This window comes from Telmatherina bonti (assembly GCF_933228915.1).
Source record: "Telmatherina bonti genome assembly, chromosome: 18".
NCBI classification, from domain to species: domain Eukaryota; kingdom Metazoa; phylum Chordata; class Actinopteri; order Atheriniformes; family Telmatherinidae; genus Telmatherina; species Telmatherina bonti.
In genome coordinates this window covers 26469381-26479625 of record NC_136616.1, presented here as the reverse complement: position 1 = coordinate 26479625, position 10245 = coordinate 26469381, and positions in this window count along the sequence as shown.

Below are 10245 nucleotides of genomic sequence, written 5' to 3'. Positions count from 1 at the left end.
ATACTCAAATATTAGCTTGTACCTTCATATAGATAATGCACTTAAATGTTACATGTATTCCCACAGCAGATGTTGAGAGGTAACATGCTATTTTTGCAAACTATATGCACAATAGCATATAAAAAGTAATGGTAATGGAACAATTCTTAACCTACTTAACCTTTCCTCTTAATTCATTTAGACTAGATGCTATATATGATAATGCACTGCCTGGTCAAAAATAAAGTCATCACATGGATTTAACTAACCAAATAGGTACACGCCTGTTATTGAATGATTACAGTATGAGTGATTATCTTTCAGCTTGAAACAAGTTATTTAATCCCAACTAATCTAATGAGTATAGCTTTTCATATAATAAACAACGCTGTGGGAAGACATTACCTGTGGTTGTAGAAAAGATGTTTGTTTGTTTAATGAGGATCAACTCACTGGCATGCATCCATTAGAGAAAACGTCTAAGGAGACGAAAAAAATTTTTTAAAAATGGGTTAAGAACTGTCCAATGTCCATCCATCTTCTGCCGCTTATCCGGGGTCGGGTCGCGGGGGCAGCAGCCTAAGCAGGGAAGCCCAGACTTCCCTCTCCCCAGCCACATTTGCCAACTCTGCGGGGGGGATCCCGAGGCGTTCCCAGGCCAGCCGAGAGATGTAATCCCTCCAGCATGTCCTGGGTCTTCCCCGGGGTCTTCTCCCAGAAGGACGTGCCTGGAACACCTCACCAGGGAGGCGTCCAGGAGGCATCCTGACCAGATGCCCGAGCCACCTCAACTGGTTCCTCTCGATGCGAAGGGGCAGTGGCTCTACTCTGAGCCCCTCCCGGATGACCGAGCTCCTCACCCTATCTCTAAGGGAGAGCCCGGCCACCCTGCGGAGGAAACTCATTTCAGCCGCCTGTATACGAGATCTCGTTCTTTCGGTCACGACCCACAGCTCATGACCATAGGTGAGGGTAGGAACGTAGATCGACTGATAAATCGAGAGCTTCGCCTTCTGGCTCAGCTCCTTCTTCACCACGACAGACCAGCGCAGAGCCCGCATTACTGCAGACGCCGCACCGATCCGTCTGTCGATCTCACGCTCCATCCTTCCCTCACTCGTGAACAAGACCCCGAGATATTTAAACTCCTCCACTTGAGGCAGGACCTGACTCCCGACCCGGAGAGGGCAATCCACCCTATTCCGGCTGAGGACCATGGTCTCAGATTTTGAGGTGCTGATTCTCATCCCAGCCGCTTCACACTCGGCCGCGAATCGCTCAAGCGAGAGCTGGAGATCACGACCAGACGAAGCCAACAGGACCACGTCATCCGCAAAAAGCAGGGACCCAATCCTGAGGCCACCAAGTCGGATCCCCTCAACCCCTCGGCTGCGCCTAGAAATTCTGTCCATATAAGTTATGAACAGAATCGGTGATAAAGGGCAGCCTTGGCGGAGTCCAACCCTCACCGGAAACGAATCCGACTTACTACCGGCAATGCGGACCAAGCTCTGACACCTGTCGTACAGGGACCGGACAGCTCGCACAAGGGGGTCCGGTACCCCATACTCCCGGAGTACCCCCCACAGGAGCCCCCGGGGGACACGGTCGAATGCCTTCTCCAGGTCCACAAAGCACATGTAGACTGGTTGGGCAAACTCCCATGCCCCCTCCAGGACCCCAGAGAGGGTATAGAGCTGGTCCACTGTTCCGCGACCAGGACGAAAACCACACTGCTCCTCCTCAATCCGGGATTCGACTATCCGGCGGACCCTCCTCTCCAGGACCCCTGAATAGACCTTACCAGGGAGGCTGAGGAGTGTGATTCCCCTGTAATTGGAACACACCCTCCGGTCCCCCTTCTTAAAAGGGGGACCACCACCCCAGCCAATCCAGCGGTACTGCCCCCGATGTCCACGTGCAGCATGTCCACGCGATGCTGCAGAGGCGTGTCAGAGGCGTGTCAGCCAGGACAGCCCCATAGCATCCAGAGCCTTAAGGAACTCCGGGCCGATCTCATCCACCACCGGGGCCTTGCCGCCAAGGAGCTTTTTGACCACCTCAGCGACTTCAGCCCCAGAGATAGGAGAGTCCACCCCTGAGTCCACCAGCTCTGCTCCCTCATGGGAAGACGTGTTGGTAGGATTGAGGAGGTCTTCGAAGTATTCCCTCCACCGACCCACAACGTCCCGAGTTGAGGTCAGCAGCTCCCCACCTCCACTGTACACAGTATTGATGGAACACTGCTTCCCCCTCCTGAGCCGCCGGATGGTGGACCAGAATCTCCTCGAAGCCATCCGGAAGTCTTTCTCCATGGCCTCGCCGAACTCCTCCCATGCCCGAGTTTTTGCCTCGGCAACAGCCGAAGCCGCATGCCGCTTAGCCCGTCGGTACCCATCAGCTGCCTCCAGAGTCCCACAGGCCAAGAAGGCCCGATAGGACTCCTTCTTCAGCTTGACGGCATCCCTCACTGCTGGTGTCCACCAACGAGTCCTGGGATTACCGCCACGACAGGCACCAACGACCTTGCAGCCACAGCTCCGGCTGGCCGCCTCAGCAATAGAGGCACGGAACACAGCCCATTCGGACTCAATGTCCCCCGCCTCACTCGGGACATGTTCGAAGCTCTGCTGAAGGTGGGAGTTGAAGCTCGCTCTGACAGGGGACTCAGCCAGACATTCCCAGCAGACCCTCACAACACGTTTGGGCCTGCCAGCTCTGACTGGCTTCCTCCCCCACCATCTGAGCCAACTCACCACCAGGTGGTGATCAGTTGACAGCTCCGCCCCCCTCTTCACCCGAGTGTCCAAGGCATGTGGCCGCAGGTCCGACGATACGACTACAAAGTCAATCATTGAACGTACACCTGGCATCAGGGAATCCTGATGCCAGGTGTACATATGGACACTCTTATGCTGGAACATGGTGTTCGTTATAGACAATCCATGACGAGCACAGAAGTCCAATAACAAAACACCATTTGGGTTCAGAGGGGGGGGACCATGCCTCCCAATCACTCCCCTCCAGGTCTCACTGTCATTGCCCACGTGAGCATTGAAGTCCCCCAGCAGAACAATGGAGTCCCCAGAAGGAGCACCCTCCAGCACTCCCTCCAAGGACCCCAGAAAGGGTGGGTACTCTGAACTGCTGTTTGGTGCATAAGCACAGACAACAGTCAGGACCCGTCCCCCCACCCGGAGGCGGAGGGAAACTACCCTTTCATCCACCGGGGTAAACCCCAACGTGCAGGCACCAAGCTGGGGGCCGATGAGAATGCCCACACCTGCTCGGCGCCTCTCACCATGAGCAACTCCAGAGTGGAAGAAAGTCCAGCCCCTCTCGAGGGTACTGGTTCCAGAGCCCAAGCCATGCGTGGAGGTGAGTCCAACTATATCTAGTCGGAACCGCTCAACCTCGCGCACAAGCTCAGGCTCCTTCCCCACCAGAGAGGTGACGTTCCACGTCCCCAGAGCCAGCTTCTGCAGCCGGGGATCGGACCGCCAGGGTCCCCGCCCCTTGCTGCCGCCCAGCTCACATTGCACCCGACCCCTACGGCTCCTCCCGCAGATGGTGAGCCCACGGGAGGTGGGGCCCATGTAACCCTTTCGGGCTGAGCCCGACCGGGCCCCATGGGCGAAGGCCCGGCCACCAGACGCTCGCTCTCGTACCCCTCCTCCAGGCCTGGCTCCAGAGGGGGGTCCCGGTAACCCGCGTCCGGGCAAGGGAACATTCATGCCCAGGTTGGTCGTCATCATAGGGGTCTATGAGCCGTGCTCGGTCTGGTCCCTCCCCTAGACACCTGTTTGCCATGGGTGACCCTACCAGGGGCATAAAGCCCCCGACAACATAGCTGCTAGGATCTTCGGGACGCACAAACCCCTCCACCACGATAAGGTGACGGCTCAGGGAGAGTCCAATGTATTTTTACAAACTGGAAACAGAGTGGGGAACCATCATCTTTCAGGAAGAAATGTGGTTGAAGAAAATTCCTTAACAATGGTAGCGACACTTAAATGTTTGTTGAAGTAAAATAGAATAAAAACTGCAGTAGAAGTCAGACAGGAGGCTTTTCTATGGCCAGACAGTGCATCTCCCTTTTAGACCTGGCCTCACCTCTGCATGCATTTTCTGTGAAGTTTCTTTATGTGAAAAACTCTGTAAACCTTCAGGTTTTTCTAGGCTGTTTTCAAACAATGTGGAGGATTTTAAATCCTTTTTAAGAGCACAGTAAGTCTAAACGGGTTCAAGCTGTGCTTGATTTAATGCAGCTTTCACCTGCATTAAGCAATACGTGGTAGGCTGCAGTACTCTGAAGTCACAGAGGGGGGCGACAATAGTGCACTGTGGATCCACTATGTCCATTGATGAAAAAAATTAGGGAAATATTAACCAGGTTTAGCGTCCATTCCTTATATTATCTGCAAAAAATCAGCCCATTAAGGAGTACTACTGAAATTACTCATAGTAGTGAAGCAGTAATAATGTGATCAAAGTGCAAAGTTAATATTTTCTGTTAATATTTTACACACAAGACAATTGGGGTTAAATTTTTAATACATCTTCAATTGGACCATTACTTGAGCTATAATAGTCACAGAAACTGCCCTTCATTATGACCTGTTGGACTGTTGCAGCTTGCTACTTTATTTCTGCTTTTTTTTTCAGCTGGATTCAAGATGCATGGATGTGTGCATGCTGAGAAGGAAATGGGGACATTCAATTCAAGAGCACCAGATGTTCCCCTGAGCTTTATCTCAAATTTAAATTTAAGTGTGTGTATGTGTGAATGTGTGTGTGTGTGTGTGTGTGTGTGTGTGTGTGTGTGTGTGTGTGTGTGTGTGTGTGTGTGTGTGTGTGTGTTTGTGTACCTGCAGCAGATTTAACATAGGCTGTGACATCTGTCCTTTGAAACAAACAAATGGAAACTTATGTTTCCTTATGTTTCACTCATGCATGCATGGCAGCTGTATCTTAAAAGCAGCTAGTTTGGTATGTTTAGTGAGGTCTGACTTGGATTCATGTATTTCGCCTTAACAATCAAAAGCTGTTTTTACCCATTTTTAAGTGGTCCACACACTGAACAATGAATTGTTTTCTTTTTTATGGTATCATCCATCATCTATCATATCATAAAACCACTTTATTATCCTTTCTCACTTTGTGTTTTCATGCATGGTGCCTTCCTATTAGGATCAGAGGAGAAACAAAAGGATTCAGGAACTTTTGAAGAGCTCCTCTTTATTTAATGAAGCTTTAAATTAACATGTTTATACACAGAACAAGGACTTTGTCTTCGGTCACATTTACTGGCAACCTGTGAAAAAAGGATGTTTTAATGAGTAAAAGTAAAAGGAGAATTTAAAAGCTGTGAATCTTTAATGGAAATTCACTCGATACAAAAAAAGAAGAGAAATTCATTTCCATTTCTCTGCTATCCCCCACTCCCCCCTCTTTCCCCTGTTATAAATTTAACTCTTCAACTTTGCAGTTGAAGTCCCCTTCCTTTACCCTTCTCTTGCTTGCTAACTCTGTTTCTTATTATACAACAGGCCGTGTTTTATATATGTGTGTATTTCTTCTACTGCAGGCTTTCCTGTGGCTCTGGGTCCTCTTCCCATGGCTATATTGGGGAGTTTGTCCAATGCAACTCACACAAAGACATACATTAGTTCAAGTATAAACACTGTGAACTCAGACGACACACCCAGCCATGCATTACAAGGAGGAAGTGGCACATTAGCACACTCACATACGTCCAGTGGTACGATATTGCCTTTATTATTTTCTGCAGAAACTTAATATTCCTGCACGCACAGGTGCTTATTGTCAGAGGGTCTGTTTTTACTTGCCACTGGAGTACTGTGGAGGCTCAGCCTGCATTAAGCAACAAACCTTTCAGTGTTCAGTTTAAACAAGATCTAGCTGATGCACACTTCATGCAGACATTTCACTCCCAATCTAATAGTTGGCCTGTGTTTTGTGAATTACATGTCCAAAATGCTTATTTGTCTTGATAAAGAAAAAAAAGAGACAGATTAGCTTAGAACATTTGTTTAGCTATTTCATGTGACAGATATTTTTCCTATATTTAAGCATTTATTTATTACTTAGAAGTTTATTTGAACAAAAGTGAGCTTATCTCCGAATTCAGTTTGCATGATGAAGTTTAATAACACTTGTTTTGTATTTATCTACGTAAAAAATACCTCAAATAAATTAAATTCTTTTTATTTGTCATCATTTTTTGATGAAACATTACATGGATTAGCTTTAAAAATAAATGCATAATTTAAAAAATGTTAACAATAAAATAAACGATACATAATTTAATATATACAAGATCAACAAACAATATAGAAGATATTATTGACAGATAAAACATATGCATAAATTATGTAAGGCTCAGATTATAAAGTGCATGAGAAGAACATTAGAATGAAATTTTCCTACTTTGCAACCAGTGTACAAAAGTCTACATCCTGAAGGGAGGCATTCAAACCTAAAAAACAGATTTTGGGAGGACTCCTGGAAAATATTGTGTGCTGATCTCATTGTTTGCTGATCACATTAAGTAGTAGGAGTTAAAATAAGCAGACTTTAACCATGTTCAGCAGGTGGCTTCTGCTCTGCAGAAACCAACAATCCTCCCGATTGACTGTAACGCCCTATCTGGGTCCTATACGTGTACATGTTTTGTACCAGCATTTCCTTGGTGTTGTAGGAGAGCCTCAGCAAGCTCTTAAAGATAATCCCAAGATAGTTAAATTCCTCTACAATCTCCATTGCCCCCCTCGCTTTGTACGATGGCGGAGGCTGCCTCATCCATCTGTCTCTGTTTGGGAGAAAAGGTCAGTCTCATCTCTTTGGTTTTATTTACATTAAGCTCAAGGCAGCAGTTTCCACACCACTCCACAAAGTGCTGCAGAGTAGAGCAGTGATGTTGTGTGTGGTCAGAGAACAGGGCCAGGAGGGCTGTATCATCAGCAAATTTCACAAAGTGAAAATTTGGCTGAACTGATCTGCAAGCTTAAAGAAAAGAGGGAGTACTAAAGAGTAGTGAAGGTATAGTTGCACCCACTGTATAATATAGATTTAGCTCTTGTAGACTATACTTAATTTAATTCGAAATATTGTTAGATCATCTGTTAAATATAAATGTATTTCATGTAAATATAATAAAATACATCAGTGTGAGGCTTCACAAAGCTGGTCAGAAACACAGGAAGACCAGGGACCACCTTACAATGTGGAACGGCATGAGCTGTAATAATATGAACACGGTGAAGAGCCTACTAATCAAAGAACCAGAATGGGTTTTCTCCTAAAATCATAGTAAATGACAGGGGTGAGCAACCGTGGTCCTCGAGGTCCATAGTCCTGCAGATGTTAGGAGTTCCTCTGATGCAACACAACTGACTCAAATCAATGGGATATTATCAGACTTGTGCAAAGTTTGATGCCAAGCTCTGCACAAGTCTATAATATAAGTCTGATGTGTGTCAGGTGAGTTGCAGCAGAGAAACTCCTAACATTTGCAGGACTGCAGCCCATGGGAAGTTTAGCTACCCACCCTTGGTATATAGCTTACAAAAAATAAACATGGTTCATTGTTGTTATTTAAAACCTGCCAGTATGAAGGAAAGTACATAAATACAAGTTTTTATGCCCATAATTTTAATGAAAAATATTTGGGGTTTTTTTTTCCAGTGGCACATATTAAACTTGCCAACAGAATATTTTCATTTACGTTTATTTACATTTTGTCTGATAAAACTCAGATTAAATGGTAAATCTCTGTTAGAGCCCAGCATGTTTTGCTGTGAACCAGACCAGAACTTCCACAGAGAAGTCACAGTGGAGCGCCAAAACATGGAATGGAGACTGACTGCCTGCAGTCATGATGCAATGACGTACTGGCTAAAGAGATGACTACTTGCATCCAGAAGCTCAGTAGAAGAAGAATATTCTATTATGATGGCAAAGTATGCTTCCAAAATCCAGCAAGGTTAAAAAAAAAAAAGAGTGAAAATTATCACCTATTTTGCATTTTGTTAATAATCAGTTTACTTGCTTGTATCATTGTGTCATGTAAGGGATATATTGCAGGAGTATTAAATCCTTAATTACACTGTAAATCAAAAAAATGGACCTTATTTCAAATTGGGGAAAAAAAATCACAAAATACCGGTAATGAAAATGTGGCTCTTTTTTCTCTCTATGATGTGTGATGCTATCTTAGGAAGTAGCAAGCTTTTATTCAGGCTGCTGTTTCTATTTTGGGTTATTCAAAGGAGCTGAGGGAAGAAGAAAGTTTATATGTGTGTATATGTGTGTATATGTGTGTATATGTGTGTATATGTGCGTGCGCACACACGTCTGTGTCATATGTTATGGGTGTGTTTCCGTTGCTCGAGGACTTATCCCAAAGATAATGTGGAATTCATGAAAGGAATGTCACACAGGGGTTCCTTCCTGTCACCTGACTCCATCACTTCCTGCGTGGAGCTTCCTGTGTCTGGATTTTGATGGAGAAGGGTGAACCCGATGAAAGCAATAAAAGGAGCCGGTTTTAATGCAAAATAAAAATATAAAAAAGTTTTGCTCTAAGCATATTCATAAAATGAAGAAAATCTCAGATGTGGAAAAAACCTGCCACCCAATAATAAAGATGCGGGGAGGGCAAAGGTCATATAAAATGGATTAAATCTTGGCTTGTAAAAGCAAGAAGAGACAGATGCATAAGAACAATAAAAGAGGCAATAACAAGGAGAAGAAAAGAGGAGAGGCAAGGAGGTGATGGCAGGATTCATATGGGGCCCCTTGGTTTTTGGGCTGCAAGGGGGAGGCATGCCAGGTAATGGCTTCCAGATACACATACACTCTTAATTTGATTTGGAAATCTGACCGGACAAGGAGAGTGAGTGTATGTGGACATGTGTGCATGTGTGCATGTACCTGGGGCAGTTTCTTTTGCAGACTCGAGAGAGCTGGCTTCCTCTGCCCATTGGGAGTGCAGCAGATTAAATCCAATGTGTGTGTGTGTGTGTGTGTGTGTGTGTGTGTGTGTGTGTGTGTGTGTGTGTGTGTGTGTGTGTGTGGGTAAGAAAGCACTGGGGGTTAATGTATGCTTTCAATCACAGCTTCAGAGGGGAGAAATCAGATCCTGCCATCTAAAGTGGACCTCGAGATCCTTACATAAACACACACACGCAGACATAAGAAAACAGAAATTAGAAGAGAAAATCAATGCCCAGTGTCACGTGAAACAATAAACACAGCTTTGCATAACTGCTAAAAAATGGTCTAAAAGAACATGTCATTCTCTCGAACGCATCGTGTTATTTTAGGTCCTGTAAAAACAAGATTTCTTACCTTTAAAAAGCACAGCTAGAAGTTTCCTAGTTTGAACACTGTAAAAATGTGAATCTGGAGTAAACAGAAAAAGACAGACGTTACATTTTTCTGCTAGAAATCAACATGAAGAATTTTCTGTTGGCTTACGCGCACCATCATTTAGCCTGAACCACAGGCTCTCCTCCTCTTTAGGATTCAGTCAAAAGACTTTTCCATCAGATGTGGCACTGAGAAGAATGAAAGACTGTCCATATACTGTGCACCTGGGTGCTTCCTGCTTTTGTCTGAACAGGCCAAAGGGGCAGCAACAATATCAAGAAAGGTGAAGAGATGAAAACAAAGAAATGGCAGGAAACAAGGAGAAAGCTGAGTGTGAGACAGAAATGAGACAGTGGAGCAAAGAGGAAGACAGGAAGAGTTAATTAAACAGGACGGGTGGATGTTGAGGAGTGGGAGGAAAGCGAGAGGGCAAGATGACTTAATCAGGCAACACTGCCTGCTCAAGATTACTCCACCCTCAGTCTCCAGTTTACACCAGGCTATTTCCTGGTGAGGTAAATCCCCCAGTGTTCCCCCCCGTATGTGCTGTCATAGCCCTCCCACTGCAGCTAGTGCGTGTGTGTGTGTGTGTGTGTATGCATGTGTGTATGTGTCACCACTTTTCTCCAGCATTCCTGTGCAGAGCGGAGAGACAGAACGCTCGGCTGCAAAGAGACGGTGCTGCAAACCCGAATCAGAATGGAAAAAGATTTTTCAGCACTTTCCTTCTTTAGCCGATGATTTCCATTAAAAGTTTACTTTTAATTTGTAAAAAAAATCTTCCTGCAAGACATTTTGGAAGTCTTACAATTTACATAAGGGATTCATACAAGAGCATCCTCTTGTATCCATTAGTTTCCTCCCATCCTTCTT